At 39.1% G+C, this 16,467-nt stretch overlaps 1 protein-coding gene across 1 annotated transcript in view; it reads right to left on the bottom strand.

Moving 5' to 3' along the window:
- The window catches only part of mwh (multiple wing hairs), a 357,850-nt gene extending 341,816 nt beyond the window's left edge, over window positions 1-16,034 (bottom strand). The window contains exon 1 of the mRNA XM_065229917.1: window positions 14,723-16,034. The gene's annotated coding sequence lies outside the window, so the exon portion shown is untranslated. The remainder of the gene's footprint in view (window positions 1-14,722) is intronic.
- Between the last annotated feature and the right edge of the window lie 433 nt (window positions 16,035-16,467).

Below are 16,467 nucleotides of genomic sequence, written 5' to 3'. Positions count from 1 at the left end.
GACAAACATTACTATGTGAGAGAGAGAGATCACATTCAGCTTAAGTGCCTATTTTGGTCCCAGCAACAACATCAAATAGTAATTGTCACTAACAGAAGAGTACATAAATAAACAACTTTAACTTTATAATCATGTCACCAAAAAAAACTTGAGATTTTTAGAGAGATTCTTCAATCCAGCCATGTATCTTTCATGGACTTCTGAGAAGTGTTTCATCTCCAGTTGTAGTCGATAGAACCTTTCAAACATATACTAGCGAATGCTTTTCTAATGTATGAATTTAGTTTTTAAATCGAATGTTTGGTATATTTTTTGGAATTAGAATTAGATTGAAAATGCAAATTTTCAATTCCGGGGTGATATTTAGCATGCAGTTTTTATGGAATGCAATATTGAGAATTTAGTATTTATACTTGATTTATGGTCGCTGTCTTCCGCTTAACCCTTTCTATTAAATCCTTATTCGCCGCCGAACGCCAGTTAAATTTAAGCTGTTGCTCGTTTTCCATGGATTTATTAGTTTTTTTTTTTTTTAGATTCCGTTTTACCAAGGCCCAATACCGTTCGATAGGGCGGAGTTCTAGTCTGTTGGGAGGGTTGCGGTCTGTGGGTACCACAACCACGTTGTTCGCATCGTACCCCTCGATTGCCTTTTTCCCATAGTGGCAGCTCGCCAAGTCCGACCAGAACAGCACAGGTCTATTATGTTGCTTTAGAATGGTAGCAGCCGCTTTTCCAGGCTCTCCTGGACGTAGATATCTTGATAGATGGTTCCCGTAGTGACGAAAATACCGCTTTTTAGACCACACGTGCATTTGGTTTTGAAATTTTCAGCCACCTTCCCTTTTCCTGATATGGTATAAAACTACTGTCCCGGAAGCTGTTTGAAATCCGCCTTCACATAAGCTTCGTCGTCCATGACGACATAGTCGAACTTTGTGAGTAGATTCGTATACAGCTTTCCGGACCGCTGCTTTGCCGACGTGTTTTGTTTGTAATCTCGGTTCTCCACCTTCACCTTCTTAAACGTCGACAACCCGGCTCGTTTCTTGGCCCGCTGCACAGTAGTATGGGAGACATTGAGCTTGCCAGCGACGTCCCGGATGGAGAGGTTAGGATTCCACTTATAGGAGCCACCGCGTTAGGAGCCACCTTCTTCGTCGTCGCTGCCACGTCCGGATTATGATTGTCGCCGCTTCCAGGCTTCCTGGCGGTCGACAAACGCTCCCCGAACACTTTTAAAATGTTTGTCACGGTTGATTTGGCCACATTCAGCAATTTTGCCAACTTGGCGTGTGAGAACTTTGGATTCTCTTGCTGCGCGAGCAAAATTTTGACACGCTGCTCCTCTTGCTTGGACGTCATTTTGAAAACTGGAGAACAAACGGTGAAAACTCATCATAGCAACCATTGTATAAACACTCAACTTCCAAATGCAGCATTTCAGATTTTTTATGCATTTTTCACAGAAATGCACCAATTTGAAGTTGACCAAATTTTGCGCGTTCCAGACTTTATTAGTTGTGGCTTACGAAAAAATTACATATTATTTTGTAAAATACATTAAAATACGCTTAAATGCAGACAATAAACATCAGATTTTAACATTCAATCTTTGTTATAATACGATATCGCTAATTTTAAAGAAATCTGGTTTCTGATTCGGATTCCGCGACCCAAAATAAGTAAGATAAGCAGTTTTGCTGAACACAGCACCATAACAAATGCTGATTCTGATAAGTTTCTTATGAACAGTTTAAAGATTCTTATTTTTAACATTTCCACAAAAGTGTACTTTAGAGTGGTGGAATCCATTTTTTGTTAGTGAAAACGTTTCAAAAATACTATTTTAAGCTACTCAATGAAATACTAAGCAAATTATCTTTTTTTTTTTTCCTCTGTTCGGGACCTAACACTACTGCGACCAGTAAATTGATCTATTGTAGTATATCCCGTGTCCTTAGTATAGTGCATGTCGTATTACTCCATCACTATTGAGAAATGATGAAGCATTCGATTTTTTTACAGTTGCCACTCTTGCATTTATCGCAAGGATCCTAGTCTAATTGAAAGGTCCCGCTTTCTATACCCTTCGGAGTGTTGGAACACCCTCCAAAGGCGCGCCCCTTTGTCAGTCAAAATTGGATTCCTTAGCAACAAAATTAAGGTATGACACCGATAATGACCATGCATCAGAACCCTAGCCTTAACCACTTCAAACTAGGGAACAACGAAGAGAAGATTAGGAATCACATAGATGAAGACAACTAACTCATTTGTTTGCCTTGTTTCAAGATCATCCTCGGTAGACAAAGCCGAGTCTTGTCACTATCAACAAGGCATAAAAAGTAACAAGGACTAAGATGTGTTCCTTGGATTACTGAAAAATCCTGTTCCCCTAGTTTGAAGTAGTCGGGACTAGGAATCGGTGGTAGATCTTACATCCCGTAACGTACCACGAAAAGGTGATCTACCCACGTTACGGGGCAAGCAAATTATCTTATTAAAATATCAAGAATAAGAATAGCTTTTTTAAAACGGTTAGCGCCGCTGAGTCGCAATTCACACGGTAACGTTTTAACGATTTATAGATAACGATACAACCAATCGACTTGATTCGAATCACATTATCCATTTTAAGCCATAGCTCAAGGTAATCGAATGGAATTCTTTAAAAAAATCACAATTTTTGGTGTAAATACAGATTTTTTTTAATAAGGCCTATCGGCCAAGTTATCTTTCGTGTCCTTAGACTCACGGAAGTATACGATGGGTTTCGGGAAAAGGACTTACGGTCCGTCCGAGTCTTACATTTCCTTAATATGAGAATTCACAGGCTCGATCATTTGGTCCGTGACTTTCCACCAAACCAGAAGTGTGCGCGTTTATTCGTGTCCGTTAATATAGCGAAAAGTATGTTATTTTAAAGTTATGCCGAATATTTAATTTCAATAAAGTTTTTTTCTGTTCGTTCTATAGTTTAGTTAGAAACTAAAGTGTGCGTGAATTAGTTGTGTGGGGTAGGAGATAGTTGCTAAGAAAAAAGGTAATTTGGTGTGCTCGAAACGTGCTGTTTTGTCCGCGCTCGTGCTAATGTTCATCTTTCTGTTGTAGTGTTGTACCTTCATTCCGCAGCAACCAATTGCGCACCCAAACGCGATTCTTCTCCCCATCGGACGGAATTTCCCGGCAATTGTCAACCGGCCAGAAGCGGACCGATCCGTAAGCACATCGGTCCGAGGAGGCTCGAGGGACTTTCACGTGGACAGGATCCACACGCCGGCTTGCCACCGTCATCAAAGGGGTTACCTACGCCTTCTACGCGGTCATCGAACCCGACAACGAGTTTGAATGTTGGGAAGTACATTCCACTACCAGATTAGGGAGAGATCTAGCGGCAAGTTACGGGACTGGCCAATGATGAGAAATTCTCTCGCGTAGAGTTTTAGGGTGTGCGTGAGCTCTACCGTTTCTCTCAGTGACTTTCTTGAGTGTGAATTCATGGGGATAATAGGGAATTTCCGTTTGGTCGTTTAGTTGGAAGCTGTCTGGAACGATCCGTTAATTCTTTCTAGGAATTAATGGACTCGCCCTTATAAGAGTCTCATTCGGGCAAATTAAAATTGTACGTGTGGTATCCCTTGTGTTGTGGCGCTTAAGCCATGCGTATTTAAGCGGAATGGTCAGAGCTAGATACAATATAAATACGACAATGAACATCAATCCGCAAATGAACCAAAACAAAAGTTGACTGCAAAAATCAACGGTTGCTTTGTGAAAGAAAATGATGGATGTTTGAATTTTGTCTAATCTCCCCAATTTTGGTTTAAATCGAAAAAAGTCTATCCAACTGTCGCGGTCACATGAGATGGAATGACCTAAATTTACAAATTAAAATAATCAAAGTAATACATTTGGGTTAAATAAATAAACCATGGCCTGATTGCGAAAACTATTCAACCGAGATAACAGGAGCGTTAATTAAAGCTTTAAATATCTACGTTCCTTAGCTATCACTCAACTCACATTCTAGACCAATGAGTTCATTTTTTATGGCCATCCATATTTGTCTATTACGGTGACTTTATCCACCATCTCGCTATAGTCTTCGGTACACCCAACAACAATGTACCTTAACCGTACTTCAGAGCACAACTTAGCTGCCTCCCACAACCGTAAAGTAGAACAAACACGCAATTAATCGTAGAAAATAAATCAACCAGACAAACCATCAACAACACCCTGGAGAAATTATGTTCATCAGAAGAAATCCAACCGCAGCCTTGCTTTGCAGTGTTTCGCGTTGACCACCAAAAGGTATGTTGCATTACGTGGAAAATCACTTTATCTAGTCTTAGCGAAAGGCTAAACACGTGTCGGGTAAAATGCATGATGATGAGTAGGGAAATCGATCTAATACAGCATCCAGCCCAGGAATGGCGAAAGAGAAGTACGAAAACCGGCACCTACCCATTAGCTAGCACAAATATCATCAGCCATTGAAAGCAATCTCACTTGAAGATAGCTCAGGTAGGGAAGAAACCACTTTCTACTTACTAACTCATACCAAGAGAAAAAAAAACAATTACCCCAAAGGAGGCACGCTCAAAAGGCATCGGGATCTTTGATACGTTCCAGAAATTCAACGAAGAATTAATAACCGCGTGTGCCAGAGACGACTTGATAGAAGAATTTGATGATTGAGGCAAATTAGCTGAAATTGCTTTGTTATTGAGCAATTAGCAGCCTCCGGCGATATCGATGAAGGCTTGTGGTATGAAAAGTAAAAGTAAGCTGACGGCGAAATTTTCCACATATCACTGAACGATGTGCATTTGTTTGTTGTTATTGAAAACTGAACGTTGCTGATTTCTATGGGCTCCCCAAATAGAAATTTGTTTAATTCTATTCACAAAATAATCGGCAGCATGAATGCAAATAACAGCTTCGATCCAATTTCACTCTAACTAAAAAAACGTTCAATAGGTTTTCCCTACCGCCTAAAACCAACGCCTAATTACAAGTCACCACTCACAAATTATAGACGGTGCCCACCAGAAACGCTAAAAGCCATCAATTCGCACTTAACACCCCGACGAAATGTTTCAAACAAAGTTAATCTTCCCACAAATCCATAATGTAGTTACAATGCCACTCGGTTCCCTGCATCAAATCACGTTTCCCCATTTTGGCCGACGAAAGCAGTAACCCATAAACAAAGCCTCTTGAGCACCAAAGTTCAAACCATGCTCATCAATCTCGAGCAGTTACCTTGCAACCTCTAAAAGTGACCGATGAATACCATTCGACAACTTGGACTTTCTCTGCCTTCGTCATCACGGCAGCTGTTGCAGCACTTTGCACACCGTCTGGCTGTCGTCTCGCTGTTATGAACCCTAATAATAGGATGATAGGTGGTTTTAACGGCCACAACACTATAAATTTTCCTTTTACGACGCAAACTGGACAATTGAAATTGTAATTATCGCTTTGTTCGTATAACAAGTTGGCGCTCTCTTTGAAACTATCCCCAGCTTTATTACATGTCAATTGAATCTTGCTTTTTCGAATAATTTATATTAAAACAGGCGAAATGGTATACACCGGAAAATCATAAAAAATCTTCCGCCCATGGTGATTCAGGTGCACTTTATGGTGTTTTATGCTAAAACTTTCTGAAATTTCACTTTACATCTACCGAGGTCTGAACAAGTTCTACCTGCGATTGAGTCTGGCGAATCTGGTAATTATTTCCACTTTCACATACCTATAAAAGGTAAAAGAGTTAAGTTTTCAGATTTTTGTCTTTTTAAACTAATTGATGATTCTAGTTTTAGGAAATAATAGCCACACAGAAAAAAATCTGAATTTACTGGTGATGTAAATATCCATGCATGCGAACATTCATGCATATAAATATCCTTTTCACTTAAACTAGAAAGATGCAAGAAATGTTGCTAACAAAGATGAATGGTTGCATATAATATTTGGAATATTACATGAAATGTCTCATTTCTTAACTTGATCTATAAAGTAAATTTGCATGATATATGACGCTTATGTGCAACATAGTAACAGAAATTTACAGTACTTTTTTGAACTGTGCGTCAATCTTGTTACATCTTACGGAACATTTAAAGCTACCATAGCTCACATCCATAGTAATCCATTCTTATTCCATTAATTCGAAAGCAAAATAAAACTACGTTGCAGTGAACAAGACCACCTTAGATTGATCAAATAAATCAACACTGTCTATTTCACAACTCACAGTTCGAACAGTAGTGTAAATTTATGTTACTATGATGCACATATATGGAGTGTCATATATCATGCAAGATTACATTATAGATCGTGTAAATTTATGAGACATGTCATGAGATATTCTATATATTGTTTGCCACCGTCCATCTTTGTAAGCAACATTTCTTACAAGTTGCTGGTTTACGTGAAAAGGAAGTCTACAGGCATGAATGTTTGCATGAATGGTTGTTTACATCACCAATAAAATTCAGATTTTTTTTTCTGTGTGCATAAACTTGAGTAAGATTCACCCAAATTGCTCAAAAGTCATGCTCAAAAATGGGTTATTTTACTAACTGGGATTACAAGTTGACAAATGGACAAAATCGATCGGATTCAGGCCGATGTTGTCCATTAAGGTTGGGCAGCTTATCAACCCCTTGCTTCACATAGCTCTTTCGTTTTGTATTGAGGTCCCCTAAAACTGGAATTTGGATAAGATCTGGATTTGCGAGAGAGAAATCTGTATGGGAAACGGACCAAAACTGATCAATTGCTTGTCAAAAATTTGAAAAATTACTCATTTTTTACCAAACCTGGGACTTAGATTGAGTAATCTATACAGAACAACATCGTCCAAGACCGACGTGATTCGACTTCGGTGTAAAAAGTTATCATTTTTTTATTTGCGGCCATGTGTTCTGCGCATACCTACTACCGTGCATATAAGCTTGTAGGTATGCGCGGAACACTAAGCCAACAATATAAAAATAATAACTTTTTTCACAGAATTCGAATCGATTTCCGATCTTCGACAAAATTGTTCTGTATAGTTTTTTAATCAATAATCAGGTTAGATAAACATTTAGTGATTTTTGAAATTTTTACAAGCAAATTAATGATCATATTCTGTTTCCCATACATTTTCGCATACAAACTTTAAATATCTCCCGCAAGTCCAGATCTAAACCGAACTCGTTCAAATTTGGCACAGTTGCTAAGGACCTCAATATGAAACGAAGGAGCTGTGGGGAGCCAGGGGTTGTGATCCGCTACATAAACTTGACCTACCCTATTGTTCTTTTGTCAATATGTCACTCCCAACTTAGTTTACCCATTTTTGAGTAGTTTCACTTCTGACCGTTTTGGGTTGGTTTGAAAGAGCGTGTATAATAAAAAAAAATACTGATCTATACATGTGTTGATAGCCATCCATAAATTCTGAAGAACGCTACAAAATTGCAGTGTTTGCACTAATCATGGAGGTTAAAAAATGTGTTCGAATGCATAACAGTCTTTACATTTCTGATTACTGTAAGTTGAATTTTCAGGGTCATTTGTGTGCTGGCCAGGATATAAAAATTTCCAAACTGCTTACGTTCTGTTTAGGTCCAGTTGGTATTTTTCCACTTCCTTCTTTTTACTGTTCCTAGAAGTGTTTTTTTTTTTTGCTATTTTATTTAAGTTACATTTTACAAAACATTTGCCTACAAGTGATGAAAACGCAAATAATTCAAACCAAAAAATTTCAAAAATCTCTTGTCCAGATTGCAATAAAATTTACATTGGTCAGACGAAAAGGATTTTGGAAACAAGGTTTAAGGAACACATCGCAGAGCTAATAAAGGCTAACAAAGAAATGGATAAAGGACTTTATTATGAATTTAAATCTAAGGTTGCAGAACATATCTTTACAAAGGGGCACAATTTGACAAAGGATAACATTAATATCCTGCGAAGTGTATCTTCGCTTTGGAAACAAGCAAGTTAAGCAGAAAGTTAAGAAATATTTAAACATAATCCATCAACATTACTCAATAGAGATCAAAACTAGTTCGTAAGATGGAGTGAGAATTTATAAAAGTGAGCATTCAGAGTCTCTACCCAAAGTTGGAAACAAAGTCGTTGGAATGTTTGTTATTCCCTGCATTTGAAATTGGCCAAAGATTTAACAATTGAATTTCCACTGTTTTTGATTAAAGTAAAAGTATTGGAGGACTGCGAGGATAAAGGAAAAGAAAGTTACATAACAACAAACTGAGGTCACTACAATACTATTTGAATTGCACAACACAGCAGAGAGACCAGAAATCACACAGTTCAGTTAACACAGCTGTGGTTCAATCCGTCGAAGGTTTTGTGGTAAATTGCTCGACGCAGCAGGTCTCAGAAGAACAATTCAAGACCAACAATTGAAATGGCCTCAACTCCATTTTGTAAACAAACCTTGTAAGGCCATTTTCTCGCGAATCGAAACCTACATTCGCAAACCTAAACCACAATCGGGTAGAGGAGAATTTTCCCTACCTGTTCATTATGTTGGTTTCCCTTGGCGGACTTCGGTTTGCGAGTAAATGGCCTTACAAGGTTTGTTTACAAAATGGAGTTGAGGCCATTTCAATTGCTGGTCTTGAATTGACGCTTCTCAACAAGGGATTAGGATATGCGATCCCATCAAAACCTGACGTGGAAGAGGCCATCGTTGACATGGAGACTGCAATCACTCACACGCTTGCTATTAAATTACACGAGACTGCCAGGAATATTATTTCAGAGACAATACAAAACGGGAAGGGACATTCACTTAGTAAAACCGAAAAAGAGGAAATTCGAATTCTCAAAGAACTAAAAACAAAGCCGGTGTTCTATACAAAAGCGGACAAACGTGATGCAGTAGTGATTTTGGGCAAAGAAGACTATGACGATCGGATGACGGAAAAAAATTCGAATGGCCCATACAACAGTTGAGGATTGACTCCCTCCCAGCGATTTACATCTATGGTTAAACATAAAACGTTGAAAAAGTGCAAGGCGTTTATTGGCCACACTACGAATCAATTGAAAGTTTCAAACCCTATTCTACCTAGGATCAAAGGTTTACCAAAGGATTACAAACCAGGAAACAAAATGAGGGAGATTATCTCGGCTGAAGGATCCCCCACTCATAAGCTTGCCAAATGGCTAGTAAAGAGATTTCAAAATATACCTAAACCCTTTACCAATCGCTCAGTTAACAGCACACAGGAATTCGCAAATCAACTTAAGGCATCAGGAGAGATTCGGGAAGATGAAGTCATGGTTTCATTTGATGTCACAGCACTTTCTCCGAGTGTACCAGTAAAGGAAGTCATCAAGCTTTAAGAGGACTGGCGTCTGAAGCAACGTGAGGATTCTACTTGGAAAAACAAAGTTCGGTCATATCTCAAGCTTACTCGTCTTTGTATGGAGGAAAATTATTTCATTTTCAGAGGAAATTTTTATAAACAAACTAATCCGCAATCCGCTTTTTCCATTTTTATTGATGGCTTACCTAGAAAATACTCTGGATGATATGAATTTGTTGCCCAAATGTTGGTATAGTTACGTGGATGACATTTTTAGCATTGTCAAAAGGAAAGATTTATCTAAAACTTTGCAACATAAAACAACGTTCAACATAAGCAACGTTCACAAGGACATCAAATTTACTCACGAAGAAGAGAGAGAGAGACGCCAAACTCTCCCCTTCTTAGATCTTCTCATCATCAGAGAAACGTTTTCGTTCAATTTCGAAATCTATAGGAAACCAACAAATACAAAGAGAGTAATACCAAGCACTTCAAACAATTCCCATCAACACAAAATGGCCGCTTTTCACCACATGGTTAACAGGATGCAAACCAAAGATAAGCAATTATAACGGAATTTAAAGGAAATAAACCAATACACTCAAAGCTCTTCATAAACAATTAAAGTTAGTTTTGGCACAGAAAAACAGACGTAACACTTCATTGTGTATCTTCGTTCACGCATATAACGGTTGATTTGAATATTATCAGTTCCACGAATTACTCGCCGCAGCGCTGGCATCGGATCGCTTTGACGTTTCTATACATTCTATAGAACTTTTATGCAATATTGTTTGCGAGTTAGCGAGCAATCTTGTTTTCCGCGAGAAGCCAGAATGATGTCGTTACTGAGGTCCTATGTTTTGAGATACTATGTTTTCAAAGTGTTACAACTGTTTGTCTGCGGTTTTGGCATCATTCATTTAATTTATCTCGCCTTAATATCCAAATCCGCGAACCTTGACCTTAACCCCAGCCATTAGGTTCTGCACGACCTCAAAATCGACAGATTTTTGCATATTAACCCATGCTTTCTTCATTTCTTCTACATTATTCACCACTTTAGGTTCATTTTGAAGGTGCTCCCTCATAATGGCCCAGTATTTTTCTATTGGGCGCAGTTCCGGAGTGTTTGGGGGGTTCAGATCTTTCGGCACGAAATCGATATCATTCGCCTTATACCATTCTAGCAAGTCCTTCGTGTAGCGGCATTGAATAATTTTCTTGTCGAAATTCGACATCTTCATACTTATCTTTGGCAGTCACATATAGGTTTCCTGGAATCTGGTTGAAGTTCGCCTTCACATATGTCTCGTCATCCATTACGCAGCATTGTGGTCGTACAACTTCCGGGCACGGCTTTTTGCGACCGTATTTTGTTTTTCGTCGCGGTTTGGGAACTTCTGAACCTTAGACGTACGTAGTCTAGCTCGAGTTTTGGTATTCTGCACGAAAGTCTTGCTGACATGCAACTTTTTAGCCACAACCCGAACTGAGGCGTTCAGTTTCCGTTTAAAGACCCCCCACAATCTCGTTGATCTGACGGCTTTTTTCCGGATCATCGCCTTCGATGAACTGTCAAACGTTCTTCGAACCTTTTTTATGATACCAGACACCGTGGAATTCGCAACTCTTTTTTTCCGATGGCACGATGCGATAGATCCTTATTCTCAAAGTACTCGTGCAAAACTTTTTCGCGCACGCACTGTTCTTTCGTCGCCATTTTGAAAACTTTTGCGCACCTGATGAAATCAACTCACAGAGTGTAAACAATACACATTGAAGTATGTCTACGCAAAATCTCAATTATTCTTACCTAACGGATCAAAAGTGAGAGCAATTTGAGTTTGTGCGCATTTTAGACGGTACACCCTTTAAATATATTAAATATTAAATAATTTTCGATTTATTTAATCAAAAAATAATTCAGTGAATTAATAATCGTCAAATTTTGAGATCATGTTTCTGTGACTGAGGGTAATTCTCACTGTTCGACTTGGTCAAGTTTAATAACCTCTAATTGTACTCAACCTGCAATTGTATGCCAGGTAAAAAACGGTTTGGGTGATGAATAGACCCTCTCTGTTTGTAGTGAAAGATTTCTCTTAATTACAGTGAGCTCTCTACAACTCGATACAGAAGGGACCATCGATTTATAGAATTATCGAGATATAGAATAACAATCCCCTACAAAATCGCTATCACAGTAGTAATGAAATTAACTTTTAGTATGGTTTACATCGAGTTGTAAAGAGTAGTTGGTTGCAGGCCGTCACAGTATCAGCTTCAATCGACAAAATCGATGCGACGAAGAGGCTGCTAGCTTTTTTGGGCTGTTGAAGTCGAACAGCTTCGCAGCATTCTAGCAACTCAGTGGGTGTCTACAAACAAAGTTTCAGTTGTTTTGACGTAGACTACGTATTACGGTAAGGTACTGGGGGTAAATCGAAAATCTAAAATTGCGACCATCACGAAAAGTTGTAAGGTTCTGAACGCTTATAACTTTGTGTTAGAGATGAACTAGCCTAAGGCTAAAAATCTCTAAAATAAAGTTTGAAAAAGAATTATAACTTTGTCATTTATAGATGAAATTAAAATCCAAATACACCAATCGATAGGAAATAACTTTCACAATCTGCTACAAACTGCTGGAAACCCTGCCAGGGGCGGGGCTTAGAAAGTAGTTTTTGTGCAGAATATGTAAAAAAGGAGAGAATTCGCATGTATTTTTTCTGCAGAATATGTAAAAAAGGAGGGACTTCGGAAGTTGCATACAAATTACAGATGCATTACTGTAAGAACTGTCAAAATCCGATGCAGATACACGCTAGTGTTCGTGAGATTCTGCTTGGCGAACTGAATTTGATGATTTTGGGCCGTCCCTGTGTTGAAGTGGGATCAAGAAAAAAATCATTTACATCTTTAAGCAGAGCTTTACATTATTGTTTGTTACCAAATTCATGCACCAAGTCGATTAGCGAGTTTCTGGGTGGTGCTGTGTTTAGTTCGGTCCAACAAAAATTAAAACTCTGAAAATGGGTTGGAGCGTCTTTGTGTAAATGCAGGAATGGCAAAAAATTAAGAGATATATTGCTGAATACTTGAAGTTCTAGTTCCTCATTATGTGCTTAGGACGCGGATAAATTCCTACTTAAGCTATCAAATGAACATTTAGAATGATGATCCCGCTTGGATGGACACATTTTTGATTGCTTGAAGCAGCACATTATGATTAAATATTGAACATGGACCAAACTTTCTAATTTTGTGAAAGCACAACTCTGAATATCAAATTTTCAATTATGCTGATGGGAAGAAAGTGAGGGGGCAATCTCAAGTAACCAAAAAGCCTGCTTAGTAATAATCCGACTAATAATGCACCAAAGCCCTGTATTAGTCGTATGTTAGCTTTAATCCAAATTAGCGGGCTTATTGGTTACCTCCCAAGTAACAAGTTGGGTTTTATGAGGGTACTGTAGACTATGATTGAGACTTGTAGATTTATTCAAAACCTCAATAAAACATACAATATTACTTGGGCTGGGATGTGCATTACATGCTTGTGAACAATTTCCTACCAGCGGCGCCGGTGGTGTAGTGGTAAGCGTGATTACCTCTCATCTCAGCAGACCTGGGTTCAATCCCAGTCGGCGCCGCCGGGATGTTCTGAGGCATAACATCTCTGATCACGCCTTCCTTCGGAAGGGAAGTAAAGCCGTTGGTCCCCGGTTCATGAATTGATGGGTCGATAGGTAGGGTCCAGGTGTGGGAGCTGCCTTCCTGGCGTCGGTAGCATTGGTGCTCAGCACGGGAAACAAGATCGACGGAAAACAAATCAAGGAAAAAAAACAATTTCCCACCGGAGGTATCCCACTGCGATCAAGCGTTTGGTTAAACGTGTTATACATAACAAATGTTCAACGGAGATGGGATGGGCATTGAAGTGTGCACGGGGAATAAATTTTATAACGGAGGATTGAAGACAAGTGTTTCATATGCGGAAATATCCCTAACGGAAAGTCCAGAAACAAACAGAAAAATAACTAATAAAGGTGAGGAAATTAATATTTCAAGAAGAGGAAATGGATTAAATTGAGGAAATAAGTTACTTCTACTGTATTTTAAATCAATATCAAGAAAAATGCATTAGAAGTTCACTAAACATTTCAACGTAGTCTACGTCAACCCCACCAATTTTTTCTCTCTTGCTTTATTGACCTTTCTTTCAAACTTCGATGAGGTGGTGAAAGAGGGTTCGACTTTGATAGTCTTTCGTGAAACACACGAACCGAGGATTCATAACATATATGACGGATAATGAAAATGTATATTTTATCCACAAATTTATCTAAAAAAAGATACGAAAACGGGACATAGCGCATATATAACAAATTGAAAGAGTGGTGACAGTGAATCGGTGAAAGGGATTGAAAGCCATAATGAAGATTCATTTCAACTCGAAAATCGACGTTACTTTCATTGAAAGCGATGAACAAAGCAAATTCGAGAAAATCCACAGCCATCCTTGCGTTCTAAGCGTGCTTTTTTTTCATTTTCGTTTCGTGATGATAGTCTAGCTAGGCGTTATAGAAATTATGTGTTGAACACGTTGCATGAAAGAAGCCAAACTCTATTTCATTTTGGAGCTCCAATTTATTTTCACAACATGATAATAAATCAGATGTTTCACGATTTTCAAAAAAACCTTCAGAAACGCTCGCTCACACTGAGAATTTAAATAAATGCTCGAATAAGGTTTTAACCAAATGTCACATCCAAGCTATTTTTTTTTTACTTGATTTGTTTTTCCGTCGATCTTGTTTTTCGTGCTGAGCACCAATACTACCGACGCCAGGGAGGCAGCTCCCGTACCTGGAGCCTACCTATCGGCCCATAAACTCATTAACCGGGGACCAAAGGCTTGACTTCCCTTCCGAAGGAAGGCGTGATCAGAAATGTTATGTCTCAGAACATCCCGGTGGCGCCGACTGGGATTGAACCCAGGCCTACTGGCCTACACCCTTACACTACACCACCGGTGCCGCTCTTCCAAGCAGTCCAAGTCTCATTAATAAAACATCATCTTACATTAAATTTACTCGAAAGCACCAGTTGTACAACCAAATACCAGTCGACATTTGCACAGTTTGTTCTACTTAAGTGAACCAAACGGACAATTTTATATTATAGATTTGAATCAGAAAATTCGATCGGTGGCCACAGTCAAATGTGATCAAAATTGTTTTCAACAACCTTCATAAGATAAGATTCCAGTCTAGATCAACAAAAGGCAGATCAAATTGCTGATTCCAATCGGTATTCACATGGATAATATGCCTAAAAAAAACATGACCGATTTCAACAATACTTACTTTAACTGAGTTGCATTAGCTGCACGCCACGCAACGGCTTACATTACACATTTTTTTTATCTAGTAGTGTACCAGAAATGCTATTCAACATATGCCGGGTTACACGATGGTTTCGGAAGACAACCTGCACAATCGTTGTTTGTACGAATGTTAACACACTATCAACACCATTAGTCGTTGCTACCACATAAAAGGTTCCGGTGCACTATGTATGTTTACTATGCAATTACTTCCAATGGTGCACTACACGATAGTCGCACATTTTTTTTTCCCCTCCCATATGCTAATCCATTGACATAATATTGATTTTCCGAATGCACACCGCGCTTCCTCAATAGTCCACTAGTACAGCCGTAAACTAGTTTCGCATCCCATTCATCACCCAAACAGACGACAGAACTAAGTGGGACACCGATCTTCTATTCTTCGTTGTTCACTTCATTAAAAGTTGTTCGGTTCCCGATGATTACTATGCAATCCGTTTATGGCTGGTCGTCCGCCAGGTTGAATCGGACCGATTTAATTGCAGATCAGCACTTGCACAGACACACCTTTTGCACTGTTTTTTTTTTCTTTCTTCAACTGATGGAACTAGTTATTTTTAGGTGCTTCAACCTGATTGATCGGAGTGATAAAATTGGAACACTTTTTTTATTATTATTTAAATACCACGATAAATTGAAACGGACAAAAACTGGAAGTTTTAATCTCAGGATGCGATCTCATTCAGGGTCAATCACACCTTTCTCCACATAACCATTACAGTTTCATTCTGCGCATCAGTTTCGATTTCACTTATTTGCATACGAAAATCCAATTAATTAAGCATTTTCAAAAACGTCACTCATGGAAACTTTTGGTTTCCTCTTTATTTAATCTTTCGTACCTCGAGTCACTTGTTTCGCAAAACTGTGAACACTCTCTCGACCAGCCGTTGATGGATCATTTATCCGCAAAGTCGTAGAATGCATTTGTACAAACATAAAAAGGCATTGATCCAGTTTAGGAAGGAAATAATGGCAATTAAACAATTCGCCTGCGCACTACGCGACGGTTGGCACTAATCAGCTTCACAACGCGGCTTTCGAAAAGGCAGCGATACGTTACAGAGCAACTCCTCGGAACCACGTGAAAAATACTCATAAACAATTTTCCATTTATTTACTATCTACGAACAGGACTCCGAGCTCGCTCCGCGATTTCCCAGCGGTACGTTTGTTCGTCGCAAAAGCTCAACGACGACTGGTTCTGCCGATAACGCGGTGCGCGAGATTAGCCAACCATGCGCTGGCGAACACGTTGTTGATGTAGTGTAGGTTGTGTGGCCTGGTTGGTTGCTGGTAGCAGTGTGGTCAAGTCTACGGATTTATCCGTTGATATACGGTTTTTCAGATTTTCTACAGATCTACGGACCGAACAGAAAATTCGACGGATTCTACGGATTCTCTAAATTTTGACTTATTTTCAAAAGTATTAACTTTTTGAATGATGAGGTTTGGAAATTTGTCATTTTATTTAGCAACTATTAATACAGTGGAAACAAGTTTACGTATCTACGGATCATACTCCATGAAAAGTCAACAACACTGGCTGGCAGTCGGCTAGGGCCAGAGGAGCCAGAGCGCAGTGGGAGATGCTGCTATGCCAACCGGCGAAAGAGTGCAATGGAGAAGCAATGATCGTCGCTTGGGTATGGTGAGGTGGTTTTCGGCTTGCTTTGTGGGGTTTGTTTTGATTCCGATCGA

This window comes from Ochlerotatus camptorhynchus, unplaced genomic scaffold, assembly GCF_037179485.1.
Source record: "Ochlerotatus camptorhynchus isolate MF236.1 unplaced genomic scaffold, CSIRO-AGI_Acam_v1.1 ptg000324l, whole genome shotgun sequence".
Taxonomy (NCBI): Eukaryota; Metazoa; Arthropoda; class Insecta; order Diptera; family Culicidae; genus Ochlerotatus; species Ochlerotatus camptorhynchus.
This window is presented reverse-complemented; position numbering and strand designations above follow the sequence as displayed.